The sequence below is a fragment of the Taudactylus pleione genome, unplaced genomic scaffold, assembly GCF_031769625.1.
Source record: "Taudactylus pleione unplaced genomic scaffold, aTauple2 ptg000680l, whole genome shotgun sequence".
Taxonomy (NCBI): domain Eukaryota; kingdom Metazoa; phylum Chordata; class Amphibia; order Anura; family Myobatrachidae; genus Taudactylus; species Taudactylus pleione.
In genome coordinates, this window is record NW_028285082.1 from 109,853 (window position 1) to 132,554 (window position 22,702).

The following is a 22,702-nucleotide window of genomic DNA, read 5'->3' on the forward strand; positions in this document are numbered from 1 at the left end:
AGAATTGATTTAAAATATGACAAGTGGTGTCAGAAAACCCTTCTTTATTTGTGCCAGAAAGACGAGGTGGCTGAGTGGTTAAGGCGATGGACTGCTAATCCATTGTGCTCTGCACGCATGGATTCAAATCCCATCCTTGTCGGTTTGGAATTATATGCTTGGAAATGGAATTTTACAAAGAATGCTTCATAAGTGAAGCTGACACTCAAAAGTCAAAAATAAACTAATTCAATTAAGAAATCTACTTCAATGAACAATGCTTTTCATTAAAGACATACATAGAACACATTTAGGGAAAATCTACCATTACTGTTATAGGAGTAGTCATGTCATTGGCCAGATGTGTATGTTATGATTTTTTGTCGTTTGTGATGGATCAACATGATGGTGTAGTAGTTCACAAATATAGGTTACTTTTAAAGTAAAATAAATGTTCTTTAAGCAAAGGCTCACTTGAAAGTGGACTTGCTAACAAGCCTGTGATATTGATGAGAACACAACCAATAATGTATAAATAATTGATTTAAAACAAGACAAGTGGTGTCAGAAAACCCTTCTTTATTTGTGCCAGAAAGACGAGGTGGCCGAGTGGTTAAGGCGATGGACTTCACTTCACTTATAAAACATTATTTGCAAAAATTCCATTTCCTAGCAAACAATTCCAAACCGATGAGGATGGGATTTGAACCCATGCGTGCAGAGCACAATTCATTGTGCTCTGCATCCATGGGTTCAAATCCCATCCTCGTCGGTTTGGAATTATTTGCTTGGAAATGGAATTTTTGCAAATAATGCTTCATAAGTGAAGCAGACACTCAAATGTCAAAAATAAACTAGTTCAATTAAGAAATCTACTTCAATGAACAATGCTTTTCATTAAAGACATACATAGAACACATTTAGTGAAAATCTACCATTACTGTTATAGTAGTAGTCATGTCATTGGCCAGATTTGTATGTTATGATTTTTTGTCGTTTGTGATGGATCAACATGATGGTGTAGTAGTTCACAAATATAAGTCACGTTTAAAGTAAAATAAATGTTCTTTAAGCAAAGGCTCACTTGAAAATGGACTTGCTAACAAGCCTGTGATATTGCTGAGAACACAACCAACAATGTGTAAAGAAATGATTTAAAATATGACAAGTGGTGTCAGACAACACTTCTTTATTTGTGCCAGAAAGACGAGGTGGCCGAGTGGTTTAAGCGATGGACTGTTAATCCATTGTGCTCTGCATGCATTGGTTCAAATCCCATCTTTATCGGTTTGGAATTGAATGCTTTGAAATGGAATTTAACAAATAATGCTTTATAAGTGAAGTGACACTCAAATGTCAAAAATGAACTAATTCTATTAAGAAATCTAATTCAATGAACAATGCTTTTCATTAAAGACATACATAGCACACATTTAGTGAAAATCTACCATTACTGTTATAGTAGAAGTCATGTCATTGGCCAGATGTGTATGTTATGATTTTTTGTCATTTGTGATGGATCAACATGATGGTGCAGTAGTTCACAAATATAGGTTACATTTCAAGTATATTAAATGTTCTTTAAGCAAAGGCTCACTTGAAAGTGGACTTGCTAACAAGCCTGTGATATTGATGAGAACACAACCAACAAAGTATAAAGAATTGATTTAAAATATGACAAGTGTTGTCCGAAAACCCTTCTTTTTTGGGCCAGAAAGACGAGGTGGCCGAGTGGTTAAGGCGATGGACTGCTAATCCATTGTGCTCTGCACGCATGAGTTCAAATCCCATCCTTGTCGGTTTGGAATTGTATGCTTGGAAATGGGATTTTACAAATAATGCTTCATAAGTGAAGTGACACTCAAATGTCAAAAATAAACTAATTCAATTAAGAAATCTTCTTCAATGAACAATGCTTTTCATTAAAGACATACATAGAACACATTAAGTGAAAATCTACAATTACTGTAATGGTGCATACACACGATCAGATTTTTCCTTCAGATATGAACGATAACGATTTAAAAATCGTTCAGTCGTTCATATCTGAAGGAAAATCGTTCATATCTGACATGCCAGAACGATGGACGATCAACGATGCGCGTTCCCGATGGTCAGATAACGATTTCTGACATCTGATGGGTTTGCAGTCAGACTTGGACGATTCCATTCATTTTAATGCAGTCAAAAATCGTTCAATCGTTCAAATCGTTCAAAACTTTGTTAATATCGTTCAAATCGTTCAGATCGTTTAATCGTTCAATCGTTCATCTGACAAATCTGACAAGTTTGACAAATCTGACCGTGTGTACGCTCCATTATAGTAGAAGTCATGTCATTGGCCAGATGTGTATGTTATGATTTTTTGTCGTTTGTGATGGATCAACATGCTGGTGTAGTAGTTCACAAATATAGGTTATGTTTAAATAAAATAAATGTTCTTTAAGCAAAGGCTCACTTGAAAGTGGAATTGCTAACAAGCCTGTGATATTGCTGAGAACACAACCAACAATGTATAAAGAATTGATTTAAAATATGACAAGTGGTGTCAGAAAACCCTTGTTTATTTGTGCCAGAAAGAAGAGGTGGCCGAGTGGTTAAGGCTCTGCACGCCTTAACCACGCACGCCTGGATTCAAATCCCATCCTTGTCGGTTTGGAATTATATGCTTGGAAATGGAATTTTACAAATAATGCTTCATAAGTGAAGTGACACTCAAATGTCAAAAATGAACTAATTCAATTAAGAAATCTAGTTCAATGAACAATGCTTTTCATTAAAGACATACATAGCACACATTTAGTGAAAATCTACCATTACTGTTATAGTAGAAGTCATGTCATTGGCCAGATGTGTATGTTATGATTTTTTGTCATTTGTGATGGATCAACATGATGGTGCAGTAGTTCACAAATATAGGTTACATTTCAAGTAAAATAAATGTTCTTTAAGCAAAGGCTCACTTGAAAGTGGACTTGCTAACAAGCCTGTGATATTGATAAGAACACAACTAACAATGCATAAAGAATTGATTTAAAATATGACAAGTGGTGTCAGAAAACCCTTCTTTTTTGTGCCAGAAAGACGAGGTGGCCGAGTGGTTAAGGCGATGGACTGCTAATCCATTGTACTTTGCACGCATGGGTTCAAATCCCATCCTCGCCGGTTTGGAATTGTTTGCTTGGAAATGGAATTTTGCAAATAATGGTTCATAAGTGAAGCTGACACTCAAAAGTCAAAAATAAACTAATTCAATTAAGAAATCTACTTCAATGAACAATGCTTTTCATTAAAGACATACATAGAACACAATTAGTGAAAATCTACCATTACTGTTATAGGAGTAGTCATGTCATTGGCCAGATGTGTATGTTATGATTTTTTGTCGTTTGTGATGGATCAACATGATGGTGTAGTAGTTCACAAATATAGGTTACGTTTAAAGTAAAATAAATGTTCTTTAAGCAAAGGCTCACTTGAAAGTGGACTTGTTAACAAGCCTGTGATATTGATGAGAACACAACCAATAATGTATAAATAATTGATTTAAAACAAGACAAGTGGTGTCAGAAAACCCTTCTTTATTTGTGCCAGAAAGACGAGGTGGCCGAGTAGTTAAGGCGATGGACTTCACTTCACTTATAAAACATTATTTGCAAAAATTCCATTTCCTAGCAAACAATTCCAAACCGATGAGGATGGGATTTGAACCCATGCGTGCAGAGCACAATCCATTGTGCTCTGCATCCATGGGTTCAAATCCCATCCTCGTCGGTTTGGAATTATTTGCTTGGAAATGGAATTTTTCAAATAATGCTTCATAAGTGAAGTGACACTCAAATGTCAAAAATAAACTAAATCAATTAGGAAATCTTCTTCAATCAACAATGCTTTTCATTAAAGACATACATAGAACACATTAAGTGAAAATCTACCATTACTGTTATAGTAGAAGTCATGTCATTGGCCAGATATGTATGTTATGATTTTTTGTCGTTTGTGATGGATCAACATGCTGGTGTAGTAGTTCACAAATATAGGTTATGTTTAAATAAAATAAATGTTCTTTAAGCAAAGGCTCACTTGAAAGTGGAATTGCTAAAAAGCCTGTGATATTGCTGTGAACACAACCAACAATGTATAAAGAATTGATTTAAAATATGACAAGTGGTGTCAGAAAACCCTTCTTCTTTTGTGCCAGAAAGACGAGGTGGCCGAGCGGTTAAGGCTCTGCACGCCTTAACCACGCACGCATGGATTCAAATCCCATCCTTGTCGGTTTGGAATTATATGCTTGGAAATGGAATTTTACAAATAATGCTTCATAAGTGAAGTGACACTCAAATGTCAAAAATAAACTAATTCAATTAAGAAATCTAGTTCAATGAACAATGCTTTTCATTAAAGACATACATAGAACACATTTAGTGAAAATCTACCTTTACTGTTATAGTAGTAGTCATGTCATTGGCCAGATTTGTATGTTATGATTTTTTGTCGTTTGTGATGGATCAACATGATGGTGTAGTAGTTCACAAATATAAGTTACGTTTAAAGTAAAATAAATGTTCTTTAAGCAAAGGCTCACTTGAAAGTGGACTTGCTAACAAGCCTGTGATATTGCTGAGAACACAACCAACAATGTGTAAAGAAATGATTTAAAATATGACAAGTGGTGTCAGACAACATTTCTTTTTTGTGCCAGAAAGACGAGGTGGCCGAGTGGTTAAGGCGATGGACTGCTAATCCATTGTGCTCTGCACGCATGAGTTCAAATCCCATCCTTGTCGGTTTGGAATTGTATGCTTGGAAATTTGATTTTTCAAATAATGCTTCATAAGTGAAGTGACACTCAAATGTCAAAAATAAACTAATTCAATTAGGAAATCTTCTTCAATGAACAATGCTTTTCATTAAAGACATACATAGAACACATTAAGTGAAAATCTACCATTACTGTTATAGTAGAAGTCATGTCATTGGCCAGATATGTATGTTATGATTTTTTGTCGTTTGTGATGGATCAACATGCTGGTGTAGTAGTTCACAAATATAGGTTATGTTTAAATAAAATAAATGTTCTTTAAGCAAAGGCTCACTTGAAAGTGGAATTGCTAACAAGCCTGTGATATTGCTGTGAACACAACCAACAATTTATAAAGAATTGATTTAAAATATGACAAGTGGTGTCAGAAAACCCTTCTTTATTTGTGCCAGAAAGACGAGGTGGCCGAGTGGTTAAGGCTCTGCACGCCTTACCACGCACGCATGGATTCAAATCCCATCCTTGTCGGTTTGGAATTATATGCTTGGAAATGGAATTTTACAAATAATGCTTCATAAGTGAAGTGACACTCAAATGTCAAAAATAAACTAATTCAATTAAGAAATCTAGTTCAATGAACAATGCTTTTCATTAAAGACATACATAGCACACATTTAGTGAAAATCTACCATTACTGTTATAGTAGAAGTCATGTCATTGGCCAGATGTGTATGTTATGATTTTTTGTCATTTGTTATGGATCAACATGATGGTGCAGTAGTTCACAAATATAGGTTACATTTCAAGTAAAATAAATGTTCTTTAAGCAAAGGCTCACTTGAAAGTGGACTTGCTAACAAGCCTGTGATATTAATAAGAACACAACTAACAATGCATAAAGAATTGATTTAAAATATGACAAGTGGTGTCAGAAAACCCTTCTTTTTTGTGCCAGAAAGATGAGGTGGCCGAGTGGTTAAGGCGATGGACTGCTAATCTGTTGTGCTCTGCACGCATGGGTTCAAATCCCATCCTCGTCGGTTTGGAATTGTTTGCTTGGAAATGGAATTTTGCAAATAATGCTTCATAACTGAAGCTGACACTCAAAAGTCAAAAATAAACTAATTCAATTAAGAAATCTACTTCAATGAACAATGCTTTTCATTAAAGACATACATAGAACACATTTAGTGAAAATCTACCATTACTGTTATAAGAGTAGTCATGTCATTGGCCAGATGGGTATGTTATGATTTTTTGTCGTTTGTGATGGATCAACATCATGGTGTAGTAGTTCACAAATATAGGTTACGTTTAAAGTAAAATAAATGTTCTTTAAGCAAAGGCTCACTTGAAAGTGGACTTGCTAACAAGCTTGTGATATTGATGAGAACACAACCAATAATGTATAAATAATTGATTTAAACAAGACAAGTGGTGTCAGAAAACCCTTCTTTATTTGTGCCAGAAAGACGAGGTGGCCGAGTAGTTAAGGCGATGGACTTCACTTCACTTATTAAACATTATTTGCAAAAATTCCATTTCCTAGCAAACAATTCCAATCCGATGAGGATGGGATTTGAACCCATGCGTGCAGAGAACAATCCATTGTGCTCTGCATCCATGGGTTCAAATCCCATCCTCGTCGGTTTGGAATTATTTGCTTGGAAATGGAATTTTTGCAAATAATGCTTCATAAGTGAAGCTGACACTCAAATGTCAAAAATAAACTAGTTCAATTAAGAAATCTACTTCAATGAACAATGCTTTTCATTAAAGACATACATAGAACACATTTAGTGAAAATCTACCTTTACTGTTATAGTAGTAGTCATGTCATTGGCCAGATTTGTATGTTATGATTTTTTGTCGTTTGTGATGGATCAACATGATGGTGTAGTAGTTCACAAATAATAGTTACGTTTAAAGTAAAATAAATGTTCTTTAAGCAAAGGCTCACTTGAAAGTGGACTTGCTAACAAGCCTGTGATATTGCTGAGAACACAACCAACAATGTGTAAAGAAATGATTTAAAATATGACAAGTGGTTTCAGACAACACTTCTTTTTTGTGCCAGAAAGACGAGATGGCCGAGTAGTTAAGGCGATGGACTGCTAATCCATTGTGCTCTGCACGATTGAGTTCAAATCCCATCCTTGTCGGTTTGGAATTGTATGCTTGGAAATGTGATTTTTCAAATAATGCTTCATAAGTGAAGTGACACTCAAATGTCAAAAATAAACTAATTCAATTAAGAAATCTACTTCAATGAACAATGCTTTTCATTAAAGACATACATAGCACACATTTAGTGAAAATCTACGATTACTGTTATAGTAGAAGTCGTGTCATTGGCCAGATGTGTATGTTATGATTTTTTGTCATTTGTGATGGATCAACATGATGGTGCAGTAGTTCACAAATATAGGTTACATTTCAAGTATATTAAATGTTCTTTAAGCAAAGGCTCACTTGAAAGTGGACTTGCTAACAAGCCTGTGATATTGATGAGAACACAACCAAAAAAGTATAAAGAATTGATTTAAAATATGACAAGTGTTGTCCGAAAACCCTTCTTTTTTGTGCCAGAAAGACGAGGTGGCTGAGTGGTTAAGGCGATGGACTGCTAATCCATTGTGCTCTGCACGCATGGGTTCAAATCCCATCCTCGTCGGTTTGGAATTGTTTGCTTGGAAATGGAATTTTGCAAATAATGCTTCATAAGTGAAGCTGACACTCAAAAGTCAAAAATAAACTAATTCAATTAAGAAATCTACTTCAATGAACAATGCTTTTCATTAAAGACATACATAGAACACATTTAGTGAAAATCTACCATTACTGTTATAGGAGTAGTCATGTCATTGGCCAGATGTGTATGTTATGATTTTTTGTTGTTTGTGATGGATCAACATGATGGTGTAGTAGTTCACAAATATAGGTTACGTTTAAAGTAAAATAAATGTTCTTTAAGCAAAGGCTCACTTGAAAGTGGACTTGCTAACAAGCCTGTGATATTGATGAGAACACAACCAATAATGTATAAATAATTGATTTAAAACAAGACAAGTGGTGTCAGAAAACCCTTCATTATTTGTGCCAGAAAGACGAGGTGGCCGAGTGGTTAAGGCGATGGACTTCACTTCACTTATAAAACATTATTTGCAAAAATTCCATTTCCTAACAAACAATTCCAAACCGACGAGGATGGGATTTGAACCCATGCATGCAGAGCACAATCCATTGTGCTCTGCATCCATGGGTTCAAATCCCATCCTCGTAGGTTTGGAATTATTTGCTTGGAAATGGAATTTTTGCAAATAATGCTTCATAAGTGAAGCAGACACTCAAATGTCAAAAATAAAGTAGTTCAATTAAGAAATCTACTTCAATGAACAATGCTTTTCATTAAAGACATACATAGAACACATTTAGTGAAAATCTACCATTACTGTTATAGTAGTAGTCTTGTCATTGGCCAGATTTGTATGTTATGATTTTTTGTCGTTTGTGATGGATCAACATGATGGTGTAGTAGTTCACAAATATAAGTTACGTTTAAAGTAAAATAAATGTTCTTTAAGCAAAGGCTCACTTGAAAGTGGACTTGCTAACAAGCCTGTGATATTGATGAGAACACAACCAACAATGTATAAAGAATTGATTTAAAATATGACAAGTGGTGTCAGAAAACCCTTCTGTTTTGTGCCAAAAAGACGAGGTGGCCGAGTGGTTTAGGCGATGGACTGCTAATCCATTGTGCTCTGCACGCATGGGTTCAAATCCCATCTTTATCGGTTTGGAATTGAATGCTTTGAAATGGAGCTTAACAAATAATGCTTTATAAGTGAAGTGACACTCAAATGTCAAAAATAAACTAATTCAATTAAGAAATCTACTTCAATGAACAATGCTTTTCATTAAAGACATACATAGCACACATTTAGTGAAAATCTACCATTACTGTTATAGTATAAGTCATGTCATTGGCCAGATGTGTATGTTATGATTTTTTGTCATTTGTGATGGATCAACATGATGATGCAGTAGTTCACAAATATAGGTTACATTTCAAGTATATTAAATGTTCTTTAAGCAAAGGCTCACTTGAAAGTGGACTTGTTAACAAGCCTGTGATATTGATGAGAACACAACCAACAAAGAATAAAGAATTGATTTAAAATATGACAAGTGGTGTCCGAAAACCCTTCTTTTTTGTGCCAGAAAGACGAGGTGGCCGAGTGGTTAAGGCGATGGACTGCTAATCCATTGTGCTCTGCACGCATGAGTTCAAATCCCATCCTTGTCGGTTTGGAAATGGGATTTTACAAGACAAGTGGTGTCAGAAAACCCTTCTTTATTTGTGCCAGAATGACGAGGTGGCCGAGTGGTTAAGGCGATGAACTTCACTTCACTTCACATATGAAGCATTATTTGCAAAAATTCCATTTCCAAGCAAACAATTCCAAACCAACGAGGATGGGATTTGAACCCATGCATGCAGAGCACAATCCATTGTGCTCTCCATGCATGGGTTCAAATCCCATCCTCGTCGGTTTGGAATTGTTTGCTTGGAAATGGAATTTTTGCAAATAATGCTTCTTAAGTGAAGCTGACACTCAAATGTCAAAAATATACTAGTTCAATTAAGAAATCTACTTCAATGAACAATGCTTTTCATTAAAGACATTCATAGCACACATTTAGGGAAAAACTACCATTACTGTTATAGTAGAAGTCATGTCATTGGCCAGATTTGTAAGTTATGATTTTTTGTCATTTGTGATGGATCAACATGATGGGGTAGTAGTTCACAAATATAGGTTACATTTAAAGTAAAATAAATGTTATTTAAGCAAAGGCTCACTTGAAAGTGGACTTGCTAACAAGCCTGTGATATTGATGAGAACACAACCAACAATGTATAAAGAATTGATTTAAAATATGACAAGTGGTGTTTTGAAAACCCATCTTTTTTGTGCCAGAAAAACGAGGTGGCCGAGTGGTTAAGGCGATGGACTGCTAATCCATTGTGCTCTGCACGCATGGGTTCAAATCCCATCCTTGTCGGTTGGGAATTGTTTGCTTGGAAATGGAATTTTGCAAATAATGCTTCATAAGTGAAGCTGACACTCAAAAGTCAAAAATAAACTAATTCAATTAAGAAATCTACTTCAATGAACAATGCTTTTCATTAAAGACATACATAGCACACATTTAGTGAAAATCTACCATTACTGTTATAGTAGAAGTCATGTCATTGGCCAGATGTGTATGTTATGATTTTTTGTCATTTGTGATGGATCAACATGCTGGTGTAGTAGTTCACAAATATAGGTTATGTTTAAAGTAAAATAAATGTTCCTTAAGCAAAGGCTCACTTGAAAGTGGAATTGCTAACAAGCCTGTGATATTGCTGAGAACACAACCAACAATGTACAAAGAATTGATTTAAAATATGACAAGTGGTGTCAGAAAACCCTTCTCTATTTGTGCCAGAAAGACGAGGTGGCCGAGTAGTTAAGGCGATGGACTTCACTTCACTTATAAAACATTATTTGCAAAAATTCCATTTCCTAGCAAACAATTCCAAACCGATGAGGATGGGATTTGAACCCAGGCGTGCAGAGCACAATCCATTGTGCTCTGCATCCATGGGTTCAAATCCCATCCTCGTCGGTTTGGAATTATTTGCTTGGAAATGGAATTTTTGCAAATAATGCTTCATAAGTGAAGCAGACACTCAAATGTCAAAAATAAACTAGTTCAATTAAGAAATCTACTTCAATGAACAATGCTTTTCATTAAAGACATACATAGAACACATTTAGTGAAAATCTACCATTACTGTTATAGTAGTAGTCATGTCATTGGCCAGATTTGTATGTTATGATTTTTTGTCATTTGTGATGGATCAACATGATGGTGCAGTAGTTCACAAATAAAGGTTACATTTCAAGTAAAATAAATGTTCTTTAAGCAAAGGCTCACTTGAAAGTGGACTTGCTAACAAGCCTGTGATATTGCTGAGAACACAACCAACAATGTGTAAAGAAATGATTTAAAATATGACAAGTGGTGTCAGACAACACTTCTTTATTTGTGCCAGAAAGACGAGGTGGCTGAGTGGTTTAAGCGATGGACTGTTAATCCATTGTGCTCTGCATGCATGGGTTCAAATCCCATCTTTATCGGTTTGGAATTGAATGCTTTGAAATGGATTTTAACAAATAATGCTTTATAAGTGAAGTGACACTCAAATGTCAAAAATAAACTAATTCAATTAAGAAATCTACTTCAATGAACAATGCTTTTCATTAAAGACATACATAGCACACATTTAGTGAAAATCTACGATTACTGTTATAGTAGAAGTCATGTCATTGTCCAGATGTGTATGTTATGATTTTTTGTCATTTGTGATGGATCAACATGATGGTGCAGTAGTTCACAAATATAGGTTACATTTCAAGTATATTAAATGTTCTTTAAGCAAAGGCTCACTTGAAAGTGGACTTGCTAACAAGCCTGTGATATTGATGAGAACACAACCAACAAAGTATAAAGAATTGATTTAAAACAAGACAAGTGGTGTCAGAAAACCCTTCTTTTTTGTGCCAGAAAGACGAGGTGGCCGAGTGGTTAAGGCGATGGACTTCACTTCACTTCTAAAACATTATTTGCAAAAATTCCATTTCCTAGCAAACAATTCCAAACCGATGAGGATGGGATTTGAACCCAGGCGTGCAGAGCACAATCCATTGTGCTCTGCATTCATGGGTTCAAATCCCATCCTCGACGGTTTGGAATTATTTGCTTGGAAATGGAATTTTTGCAAATAATGCTTCATAAGTGAAGCAGACACTCAAATGTCAAAAATAAACTAGTTCAATTAAGAAATCTACTTCAATGAACAATGCTTTTCATTAAAGACATACATAGAACACATTTAGTGAAAATCTACCATTACTGTTATAGTAGTAGTCATGTCATTGGCCAGATTTGTATGTTATGATTTTTTGTCGTTTTTGATGGATCAACATGATGGTGTAGTAGTTCACAAATATAAGTTACGTTTAAAGTAAAATAAATGTTCTTTAAGCAAAGGCTCACTTGAAAGTGGACTTGCTAACAAGCCTGTGATATTGCTGAGAACACAACCAACAATGTGTAAAGAAATGATTTAAAATATGACAAGTGGTGTCAGACAACCCTTCTTTATTTGTGCCAGAAAGACGAGGTGGCCGAGTGGTTAAGGCGATGGACTTCACTTCACATATAAAACATTATTTGCAAAAATTCCATTTCCTAACAAACAATTCCAAACCGATGAGGATGGGATTTGAACCCATGCGTGCAGAGCACAATCCATTGTGCTCTGCATCCATGGGCTCAAACCCATCCTCGTCGGTTTGGAATTATTTGCTTGGAAATGGAATTTTTGCAAATAATGCTTCATAAGTGAAGCTGACACTCAAAAGTCAAAAATAAACTAATTCAATTAAGAAATCTAGTTCAATGAACAATGCTTTTCATTAAAGACATACTTAGAACACTTTTAGTGAAAATCTACAATTACTGTTATAGGAGTAGTCATGTCATTGGCCAGATGTGTATGTTATGATTTTTTGTCATTTGTGATGGATCAACATGATGGTATAGTAGTTCACAAATATAGGTTACGTTTAAAGTAAAATAAATGTTCTTTAAGCAAAGGCTCACTTGAAAGTGGACTTGCTAACAAGCCTGTGATATTGATGAGAACACAACCAATAATGTATAAATAATTGATTTAAAACAAGACAAGTGGTGTCAGAAAACCCTTCTTTATTTGTGCCAGAAAGACGAGGTGGCCGAGTAGTTAAGGCGATGGACTTCACTTCACTTATAAAACATTATTTGCAAAAATTCCATTTCCTAGCAAACAATTCCAAACCGATGAGGATGGGATTTGAACCCAGGCGTGCAGAGCACAATCCATTGTGCTCTGCATCCATGGGTTCAAATCCCATCCTCGTCGGTTTGGAATTATTTGCTTGGAAATGGAATTTTTGCAAATAATGCTTCATAAGTGAAGCAGACACTCAAATGTCAAAAATAAACTAGTTCAATTAAGAAATCTACTTCAATGAACAATGCTTTTCATTAAAGACATACATAGAACACATTTAGTGAAAATCTACCATTACTGTTATAGGAGTAGTCATGTCATTGGCCAGATGTGTATGTTATGATTTTTTGTCATTTGTGATGGATCAACATGATGGTGCAGTAGTTCACAAATATAGGTTACATTTCAAGTAAAATAAATGTTCTTTAAGCAAAGGCTCACTTGAATGTGGACATGCTAACAAGCCTTTGATATTGATGAGAACACAACCAATAATGTATAAATAATTGATTTAAAACAAGACAAGTGGTGTCAGAAAACCCTTCTTTATTTGTGCCAGAATGACGAGGTGGCCGAGTGGTTAAGGCGATGAACTTCACTTCACTTCACATATGAAGCATTATTTGCAAAAATTCCATTTCCAAGCAAACAATTCCAAACCAACGAGGATGGGATTTGAACCCATGCATGCAGAGCACAATCCATTGTGCTCTCCATGCATGGGTTCAAATCCCATCCTCGTCGGTTTGGAATTGTTTGCTTGGAAATGGAATTTTTGCAAATAATGCTTCTTAAGTGAAGCTGACACTCAAATGTCAAAAATATACTAGTTCAATTAAGAAATCTACTTCAATGAACAATGCTTTTCATTAAAGACATTCATAGCACACATTTAGGGAAAAACTACCATTACTGTTATAGTAGAAGTCATGTCATTGGCCAGATTTGTAAGTTATGATTTTTTGTCATTTGTGATGGATCAACATGATGGTGTAGTAGTTCACAAATATAGGTTACATTTAAAGTAAAATAAATGTTATTTAAGCAAAGGCTCACTTGAAAGTGGACTTGCTAACAAGCCTGTGATATTGATGAGAACACAACCAACAATGTATAAAGAATTGATTTAAAATATGACAAGTGGTGTCTTGAAAACCCATATTTTTTGTGCCAGAAAGACGAGGTGGCCGAGTGGTTAAGGCGATGGACTGCTAATCCATTGTGCTCTGCACGCATGGGTTCAAATCCCATCCTCGTTGGTTGGGAATTGTTTGCTTGGAAATGGAATTTTGCAAATAATGCTTCATAAGTGAAGCTGACACTCAAAAGTCAAAAATAAACTAATTCAATTAAGAAATCTACTTCAATGAACAATGCTTTTCATTAAAGACATACATAGCACACATTTAGTGAAAATCTACCATTACTGTTATAGTAGAAGTCATGTCATTGGCCAGATGTGTATGTTATGATTTTTTGTCATTTGTGATGGATCAACATGCTGGTGTAGTAGTTCACAAATATAGGTTATGTTTAAAGTAAAATAAATGTTCCTTAAGCAAAGGCTCACTTGAAAGTGGAATTGCTAACAAGCCTGTGATATTGCTGAGAACACAACCAACAATGTACAAAGAATTGATTTAAAATATGACAAGTGGTGTCAGAAAACCCTTCTTTATTTGTGCCAGAAAGACGAGGTGGCTGAGTGGTTAAGGCGATGGACTGCTAATCCATTGTGCTCTGCACGCATGGATTCAAATCCCATCCTTGTCGGTTTGGAATTATATGCTTGGAAATGGAATTTTACAAAGAATGCTTCATAAGTGAAGCTGACACTCAAAAGTCAAAAATAAACTAATTCAATTAAGAAATCTACTTCAATGAACAATGCTTTTCATTAAAGACATACATAGAACACATTTAGGGAAAATCTACCATTACTGTTATAGGAGTAGTCATGTCATTGGCCAGATGTGTATGTTATGATTTTTTGTCGTTTGTGATGGATCAACATGATGGTGTAGTAGTTCACAAATATAGGTTACTTTTAAAGTAAAATAAATGTTCTTTAAGCAAAGGCTCACTTGAAAGTGGACTTGCTAACAAGCCTGTGATATTGATGAGAACACAACCAATAATGTATAAATAATTGATTTAAAACAAGACAAGTGGTGTCAGAAAACCCTTCTTTATTTGTGCCAGAAAGACGAGGTGGCCGAGTGGTTAAGGCGATGGACTTCACTTCACTTATAAAACATTATTTGCAAAAATTCCATTTCCTAGCAAACAATTCCAAACCGATGAGGATGGGATTTGAACCCATGCGTGCAGAGCACAATTCATTGTGCTCTGCATCCATGGGTTCAAATCCCATCCTCGTCGGTTTGGAATTATTTGCTTGGAAATGGAATTTTTGCAAATAATGCTTCATAAGTGAAGCAGACACTCAAATGTCAAAAATAAACTAGTTCAATTAAGAAATCTACTTCAATGAACAATGCTTTTCATTAAAGACATACATAGAACACATTTAGTGAAAATCTACCATTACTGTTATAGTAGTAGTCATGTCATTGGCCAGATTTGTATGTTATGATTTTTTGTCGTTTGTGATGGATCAACATGATGGTGTAGTAGTTCACAAATATAAGTCACGTTTAAAGTAAAATAAATGTTCTTTAAGCAAAGGCTCACTTGAAAATGGACTTGCTAACAAGCCTGTGATATTGCTGAGAACACAACCAACAATGTGTAAAGAAATGATTTAAAATATGACAAGTGGTGTCAGACAACACTTCTTTATTTGTGCCAGAAAGACGAGGTGGCCGAGTGGTTTAAGCGATGGACTGTTAATCCATTGTGCTCTGCATGCATTGGTTCAAATCCCATCTTTATCGGTTTGGAATTGAATGCTTTGAAATGGAATTTAACAAATAATGCTTTATAAGTGAAGTGACACTCAAATGTCAAAAATGAACTAATTCTATTAAGAAATCTAATTCAATGAACAATGCTTTTCATTAAAGACATACATAGCACACATTTAGTGAAAATCTACCATTACTGTTATAGTAGAAGTCATGTCATTGGCCAGATGTGTATGTTATGATTTTTTGTCATTTGTGATGGATCAACATGATGGTGCAGTAGTTCACAAATATAGGTTACATTTCAAGTATATTAAATGTTCTTTAAGCAAAGGCTCACTTGAAAGTGGACTTGCTAACAAGCCTGTGATATTGATGAGAACACAACCAACAAAGTATAAAGAATTGATTTAAAATATGACAAGTGTTGTCCGAAAACCCTTCTTTTTTGGGCCAGAAAGACGAGGTGGCCGAGTGGTTAAGGCGATGGACTGCTAATCCATTGTGCTCTGCACGCATGAGTTCAAATCCCATCCTTGTCGGTTTGGAATTGTATGCTTGGAAATGGGATTTTACAAATAATGCTTCATAAGTGAAGTGACACTCAAATGTCAAAAATAAACTAATTCAATTAAGAAATCTTCTTCAATGAACAATGCTTTTCATTAAAGACATACATAGAACACATTAAGTGAAAATCTACAATTACTGTAATGGTGCATACACACGATCAGATTTTTCCTTCAGATATGAACGATAACGATTTAAAAATCGTTCAGTCGTTCATATCTGAAGGAAAATCGTTCATATCTGACATGCCAGAACGATGGACGATCAACGATGCGCGTTCCCGATGGTCAGATAACGATTTCTGACATCTGATGGGTTTGCAGTCAGACTTGGACGATTCCATTCATTTTAATGCAGTCAAAAATCGTTCAATCGTTCAAATCGTTCAAAACTTTGTTAATATCGTTCAAATCGTTCAGATCGTTTAATCGTTCAATCGTTCATCTGACAAATCTGACAAGTTTGACAAATCTGACCGTGTGTACGCTCCATTATAGTAGAAGTCATGTCATTGGCCAGATGTGTATGTTATGATTTTTTGTCGTTTGTGATGGATCAACATGCTGGTGTAGTAGTTCACAAATATAGGTTATGTTTAAATAAAATAAATGTTCTTTAAGCAAAGGCTCACTTGAAAGTGGAATTGCTAACAAGCCTGTGATATTGCTGAGAACACAACCAACAATGTATAAAGAATTGATTTAAAATATGACAAGTGGTGTCAGAAAACCCTTGTTTATTTGTGCCAGAAAGAAGAGGTGGCCGAGTGGTTAAGGCTCTGCACGCCTTAACCACGCACGCCTGGATTCAAATCCCATCCTTGTCGGTTTGGAATTATATGCTTGGAAATGGAATTTTACAAATAATGCTTCATAAGTGAAGTGACACTCAAATGTCAAAAATGAACTAATTCAATTAAGAAATCTAGTTCAATGAACAATGCTTTTCATTAAAGACATACATAGCACACATTTAGTGAAAATCTACCATTACTGTTATAGTAGAAGTCATGTCATTGGCCAGATGTGTATGTTATGATTTTTTGTCATTTGTGATGGATCAACATGATGGTGCAGTAGTTCACAAATATAGGTTACATTTCAAGTAAAATAAATGTTCTTTAAGCAAAGGCTCACTTGAAAGTGGACTTGCTAACAAGCCTGTGATATTGATAAGAACACAACTAACAATGCATAAAGAATTGATTTAAAATATGACAAGTGGTGTCAGAAAACCCTTCTTTTTTGTGCCAGAAAGACGAGGTGGCCGAGTGGTTAAGGCGATGGACTGCTAATCCATTGTACTTTGCACGCATGGGTTCAAATCCCATCCTCGCCGGTTTGGAATTGTTTGCTTGGAAATGGAATTTTGCAAATAATGGTTCATAAGTGAAGCTGACACTCAAAAGTCAAAAATAAACTAATTCAATTAAGAAATCTACTTCAATGAACAATGCTTTTCATTAAAGACATACATAGAACACAATTAGTGAAAATCTACCATTACTGTTATAGGAGTAGTCATGTCATTGGCCAGATGTGTATGTTATGATTTTTTGTCGTTTGTGATGGATCAACATGATGGTGTAGTAGTTCACAAATATAGGTTACGTTTAAAGTAAAATAAATGTTCTTTAAGCAAAGGCTCACTTGAAAGTGGACTTGTTAACAAGCCTGTGATATTGATGAGAACACAACCAATAATGTATAAATAATTGATTTAAAACAAGACAAGTGGTGTCAGAAAACCCTTCTTTATTTGTGCCAGAAAGACGAGGTGGCCGAGTAGTTAAGGCGATGGACTTCACTTCACTTATAAAACATTATTTGCAAAAATTCCATTTCCTAGCAAACAATTCCAAACCGATGAGGATGGGATTTGAACCCATGCGTGCAGAGCACAATCCATTGTGCTCTGCATCCATGGGTTCAAATCCCATCCTCGTCGGTTTGGAATTATTTGCTTGGAAATGGAATTTTTCAAATAATGCTTCATAAGTGAAGTGACACTCAAATGTCAAAAATAAACTAAATCAATTAGGAAATCTTCTTCAATCAACAATGCTTTTCATTAAAGACATACATAGAACACATTAAGTGAAAATCTACCATTACTGTTATAGTAGAAGTCATGTCATTGGCCAGATATGTATGTTATGATTTTTTGTCGTTTGTGATGGATCAACATGCTGGTGTAGTAGTTCACAAATATAGGTTATGTTTAAATAAAATAAATGTTCTTTAAGCAAAGGCTCACTTGAAAGTGGAATTGCTAAAAAGCCTGTGATATTGCTGTGAACACAACCAACAATGTATAAAGAATTGATTTAAAATATGACAAGTGGTGTCAGAAAACCCTTCTTCTTTTGTGCCAGAAAGACGAGGTGGCCGAGCGGTTAAGGCTCTGCACGCCTTAACCACGCACGCATGGATTCAAATCCCATCCTTGTCGGTTTGGAATTATATGCTTGGAAATGGAATTTTACAAATAATGCTTCATAAGTGAAGTGACACTCAAATGTCAAAAATAAACTAATTCAATTAAGAAATCTAGTTCAATGAACAATGCTTTTCATTAAAGACATACATAGAACACATTTAGTGAAAATCTACCTTTACTGTTATAGTAGTAGTCATGTCATTGGCCAGATTTGTATGTTATGATTTTTTGTCGTTTGTGATGGATCAACATGATGGTGTAGTAGTTCACAAATATAAGTTACGTTTAAAGTAAAATAAATGTTCTTTAAGCAAAGGCTCACTTGAAAGTGGACTTGCTAACAAGCCTGTGATATTGCTGAGAACACAACCAACAATGTGTAAAGAAATGATTTAAAATATGACAAGTGGTGTCAGACAACATTTCTTTTTTGTGCCAGAAAGACGAGGTGGCCGAGTGGTTAAGGCGATGGACTGCTAATCCATTGTGCTCTGCACGCATGAGTTCAAATCCCATCCTTGTCGGTTTGGAATTGTATGCTTGGAAATTTGATTTTTCAAATAATGCTTCATAAGTGAAGTGACACTCAAATGTCAAAAATAAACTAATTCAATTAGGAAATCTTCTTCAATGAACAATGCTTTTCATTAAAGACATACATAGAACACATTAAGTGAAAATCTACCATTACTGTTATAGTAGAAGTCATGTCATTGGCCAGATATGTATGTTATGATTTTTTGTCGTTTGTGATGGATCAACATGCTGGTGTAGTAGTTCACAAATATAGGTTATGTTTAAATAAAATAAATGTTCTTTAAGCAAAGGCTCACTTGAAAGTGGAATTGCTAACAAGCCTGTGATATTGCTGTGAACACAACCAACAATTTATAAAGAATTGATTTAAAATATGACAAGTGGTGTCAGAAAACCCTTCTTTATTTGTGCCAGAAAGACGAGGTGGCCGAGTGGTTAAGGCTCTGCACGCCTTACCACGCACGCATGGATTCAAATCCCATCCTTGTCGGTTTGGAATTATATGCTTGGAAATGGAATTTTACAAATAATGCTTCATAAGTGAAGTGACACTCAAATGTCAAAAATAAACTAATTCAATTAAGAAATCTAGTTCAATGAACAATGCTTTTCATTAAAGACATACATAGCACACATTTAGTGAAAATCTACCATTACTGTTATAGTAGAAGTCATGTCATTGGCCAGATGTGTATGTTATGATTTTTTGTCATTTGTTATGGATCAACATGATGGTGCAGTAGTTCACAAATATAGGTTACATTTCAAGTAAAATAAATGTTCTTTAAGCAAAGGCTCACTTGAAAGTGGACTTGCTAACAAGCCTGTGATATTAATAAGAACACAACTAACAATGCATAAAGAATTGATTTAAAATATGACAAGTGGTGTCAGAAAACCCTTCTTTTTTGTGCCAGAAAGATGAGGTGGCCGAGTGGTTAAGGCGATGGACTGCTAATCTGTTGTGCTCTGCACGCATGGGTTCAAATCCCATCCTCGTCGGTTTGGAATTGTTTGCTTGGAAATGGAATTTTGCAAATAATGCTTCATAACTGAAGCTGACACTCAAAAGTCAAAAATAAACTAATTCAATTAAGAAATCTACTTCAATGAACAATGCTTTTCATTAAAGACATACATAGAACACATTTAGTGAAAATCTACCATTACTGTTATAAGAGTAGTCATGTCATTGGCCAGATGGGTATGTTATGATTTTTTGTCGTTTGTGATGGATCAACATCATGGTGTAGTAGTTCACAAATATAGGTTACGTTTAAAGTAAAATAAATGTTCTTTAAGCAAAGGCTCACTTGAAAGTGGACTTGCTAACAAGCTTGTGATATTGATGAGAACACAACCAATAATGTATAAATAATTGATTTAAACAAGACAAGTGGTGTCAGAAAACCCTTCTTTATTTGTGCCAGAAAGACGAGGTGGCCGAGTAGTTAAGGCGATGGACTTCACTTCACTTATTAAACATTATTTGCAAAAATTCCATTTCCTAGCAAACAATTCCAATCCGATGAGGATGGGATTTGAACCCATGCGTGCAGAGAACAATCCATTGTGCTCTGCATCCATGGGTTCAAATCCCATCCTCGTCGGTTTGGAATTATTTGCTTGGAAATGGAATTTTTGCAAATAATGCTTCATAAGTGAAGCTGACACTCAAATGTCAAAAATAAACTAGTTCAATTAAGAAATCTACTTCAATGAACAATGCTTTTCATTAAAGACATACATAGAACACATTTAGTGAAAATCTACCTTTACTGTTATAGTAGTAGTCATGTCATTGGCCAGATTTGTATGTTATGATTTTTTGTCGTTTGTGATGGATCAACATGATGGTGTAGTAGTTCACAAATAATAGTTACGTTTAAAGTAAAATAAATGTTCTTTAAGCAAAGGCTCACTTGAAAGTGGACTTGCTAACAAGCCTGTGATATTGCTGAGAACACAACCAACAATGTGTAAAGAAATGATTTAAAATATGACAAGTGGTTTCAGACAACACTTCTTTTTTGTGCCAGAAAGACGAGATGGCCGAGTAGTTAAGGCGATGGACTGCTAATCCATTGTGCTCTGCACGATTGAGTTCAAATCCCATCCTTGTCGGTTTGGAATTGTATGCTTGGAAATGTGATTTTTCAAATAATGCTTCATAAGTGAAGTGACACTCAAATGTCAAAAATAAACTAATTCAATTAAGAAATCTACTTCAATGAACAATGCTTTTCATTAAAGACATACATAGCACACATTTAGTGAAAATCTACGATTACTGTTATAGTAGAAGTCGTGTCATTGGCCAGATGTGTATGTTATGATTTTTTGTCATTTGTGATGGATCAACATGATGGTGCAGTAGTTCACAAATATAGGTTACATTTCAAGTATATTAAATGTTCTTTAAGCAAAGGCTCACTTGAAAGTGGACTTGCTAACAAGCCTGTGATATTGATGAGAACACAACCAAAAAAGTATAAAGAATTGATTTAAAATATGACAAGTGTTGTCCGAAAACCCTTCTTTTTTGTGCCAGAAAGACGAGGTGGCTGAGTGGTTAAGGCGATGGACTGCTAATCCATTGTGCTCTGCACGCATGGGTTCAAATCCCATCCTCGTCGGTTTGGAATTGTTTGCTTGGAAATGGAATTTTGCAAATAATGCTTCATAAGTGAAGCTGACACTCAAAAGTCAAAAATAAACTAATTCAATTAAGAAATCTACTTCAATGAACAATGCTTTTCATTAAAGACATACATAGAACACATTTAGTGAAAATCTACCATTACTGTTATAGGAGTAGTCATGTCATTGGCCAGATGTGTATGTTATGATTTTTTGTTGTTTGTGATGGATCAACATGATGGTGTAGTAGTTCACAAATATAGGTTACGTTTAAAGTAAAATAAATGTTCTTTAAGCAAAGGCTCACTTGAAAGTGGACTTGCTAACAAGCCTGTGATATTGATGAGAACACAACCAATAATGTATAAATAATTGATTTAAAACAAGACAAGTGGTGTCAGAAAACCCTTCATTATTTGTGCCAGAAAGACGAGGTGGCCGAGTGGTTAAGGCGATGGACTTCACTTCACTTATAAAACATTATTTGCAAAAATTCCATTTCCTAGCAAACAATTCCAAACCGATGAGGATGGGATTTGAACCCATGCGTGCAGAGCACAATCTATTGTGCTCTGCATCCATGGGTTCAAATCCCTTCCTCGTCGGTTTGGAATTATTTGCTTGGAAATGGAATTTTTGCAAATAATGCTTCATAAGTGAAGCAGACACTCAAATGTTAAAAATAAACTAGTTCAATTAAGAAATCTACTTCAATGAACAATGCTTTTCATTAAAGACATACATAGAACACATTTAGTGAAAATCTACCATTACTGTTATAGGAGTAGTCATGTAATTGGCCAGATGTGTATGTTATGATTTTTTGTCATTTGTGATGGATCAACATGATGGTGCAGTAGTTCACAAATATAGGTTACATTTCAAGTAAAATAAATGTTCTTTAAGCAAAGGCTCACTTGAATGTGGACATGCTAACAAGCCTGTGATATTGATGAGAACACAACCAATAATGTATAAAGAATTGATTTAAAATATGACAAGTGTTGTCCGAAA

General features: G+C 35.1%; 9 non-coding genes across 9 annotated transcripts; all 9 read left to right on the forward strand.

The window, feature by feature from the left end:
- Positions 1–1,696: 1,696 nt before the first annotated feature.
- Positions 1,697–1,778, forward strand: TRNAS-GCU (transfer RNA serine (anticodon GCU)). Its single transcript has one exon. It is a non-coding gene; the product is annotated as a tRNA-Ser (tRNA).
- Positions 1,779–4,687: 2,909 nt separating this feature from the next.
- Positions 4,688–4,769, forward strand: TRNAS-GCU (transfer RNA serine (anticodon GCU)). The gene has a single exon. It is a non-coding gene; the product is annotated as a tRNA-Ser (tRNA).
- Positions 4,770–7,336: 2,567 nt separating this feature from the next.
- Positions 7,337–7,418, forward strand: TRNAS-GCU (transfer RNA serine (anticodon GCU)). Its single transcript has one exon. It is a non-coding gene; the product is annotated as a tRNA-Ser (tRNA).
- A 1,553-nt stretch (positions 7,419–8,971) lies between these two features.
- Positions 8,972–9,053, forward strand: TRNAS-GCU (transfer RNA serine (anticodon GCU)). The gene has a single exon. It is a non-coding gene; the product is annotated as a tRNA-Ser (tRNA).
- A 679-nt stretch (positions 9,054–9,732) lies between these two features.
- On the forward strand, positions 9,733–9,814 carry TRNAS-GCU (transfer RNA serine (anticodon GCU)). Its single transcript has one exon. It is a non-coding gene; the product is annotated as a tRNA-Ser (tRNA).
- A 3,998-nt stretch (positions 9,815–13,812) lies between these two features.
- On the forward strand, positions 13,813–13,894 carry TRNAS-GCU (transfer RNA serine (anticodon GCU)). Its single transcript has one exon. It is a non-coding gene; the product is annotated as a tRNA-Ser (tRNA).
- Positions 13,895–15,962: 2,068 nt separating this feature from the next.
- TRNAS-GCU (transfer RNA serine (anticodon GCU)) lies at positions 15,963–16,044 on the forward strand. Its single transcript has one exon. It is a non-coding gene; the product is annotated as a tRNA-Ser (tRNA).
- A 2,909-nt stretch (positions 16,045–18,953) lies between these two features.
- Positions 18,954–19,035, forward strand: TRNAS-GCU (transfer RNA serine (anticodon GCU)). The gene has a single exon. It is a non-coding gene; the product is annotated as a tRNA-Ser (tRNA).
- A 2,567-nt stretch (positions 19,036–21,602) lies between these two features.
- TRNAS-GCU (transfer RNA serine (anticodon GCU)) lies at positions 21,603–21,684 on the forward strand. Its single transcript has one exon. It is a non-coding gene; the product is annotated as a tRNA-Ser (tRNA).
- Positions 21,685–22,702: the final 1,018 nt, after the last annotated feature.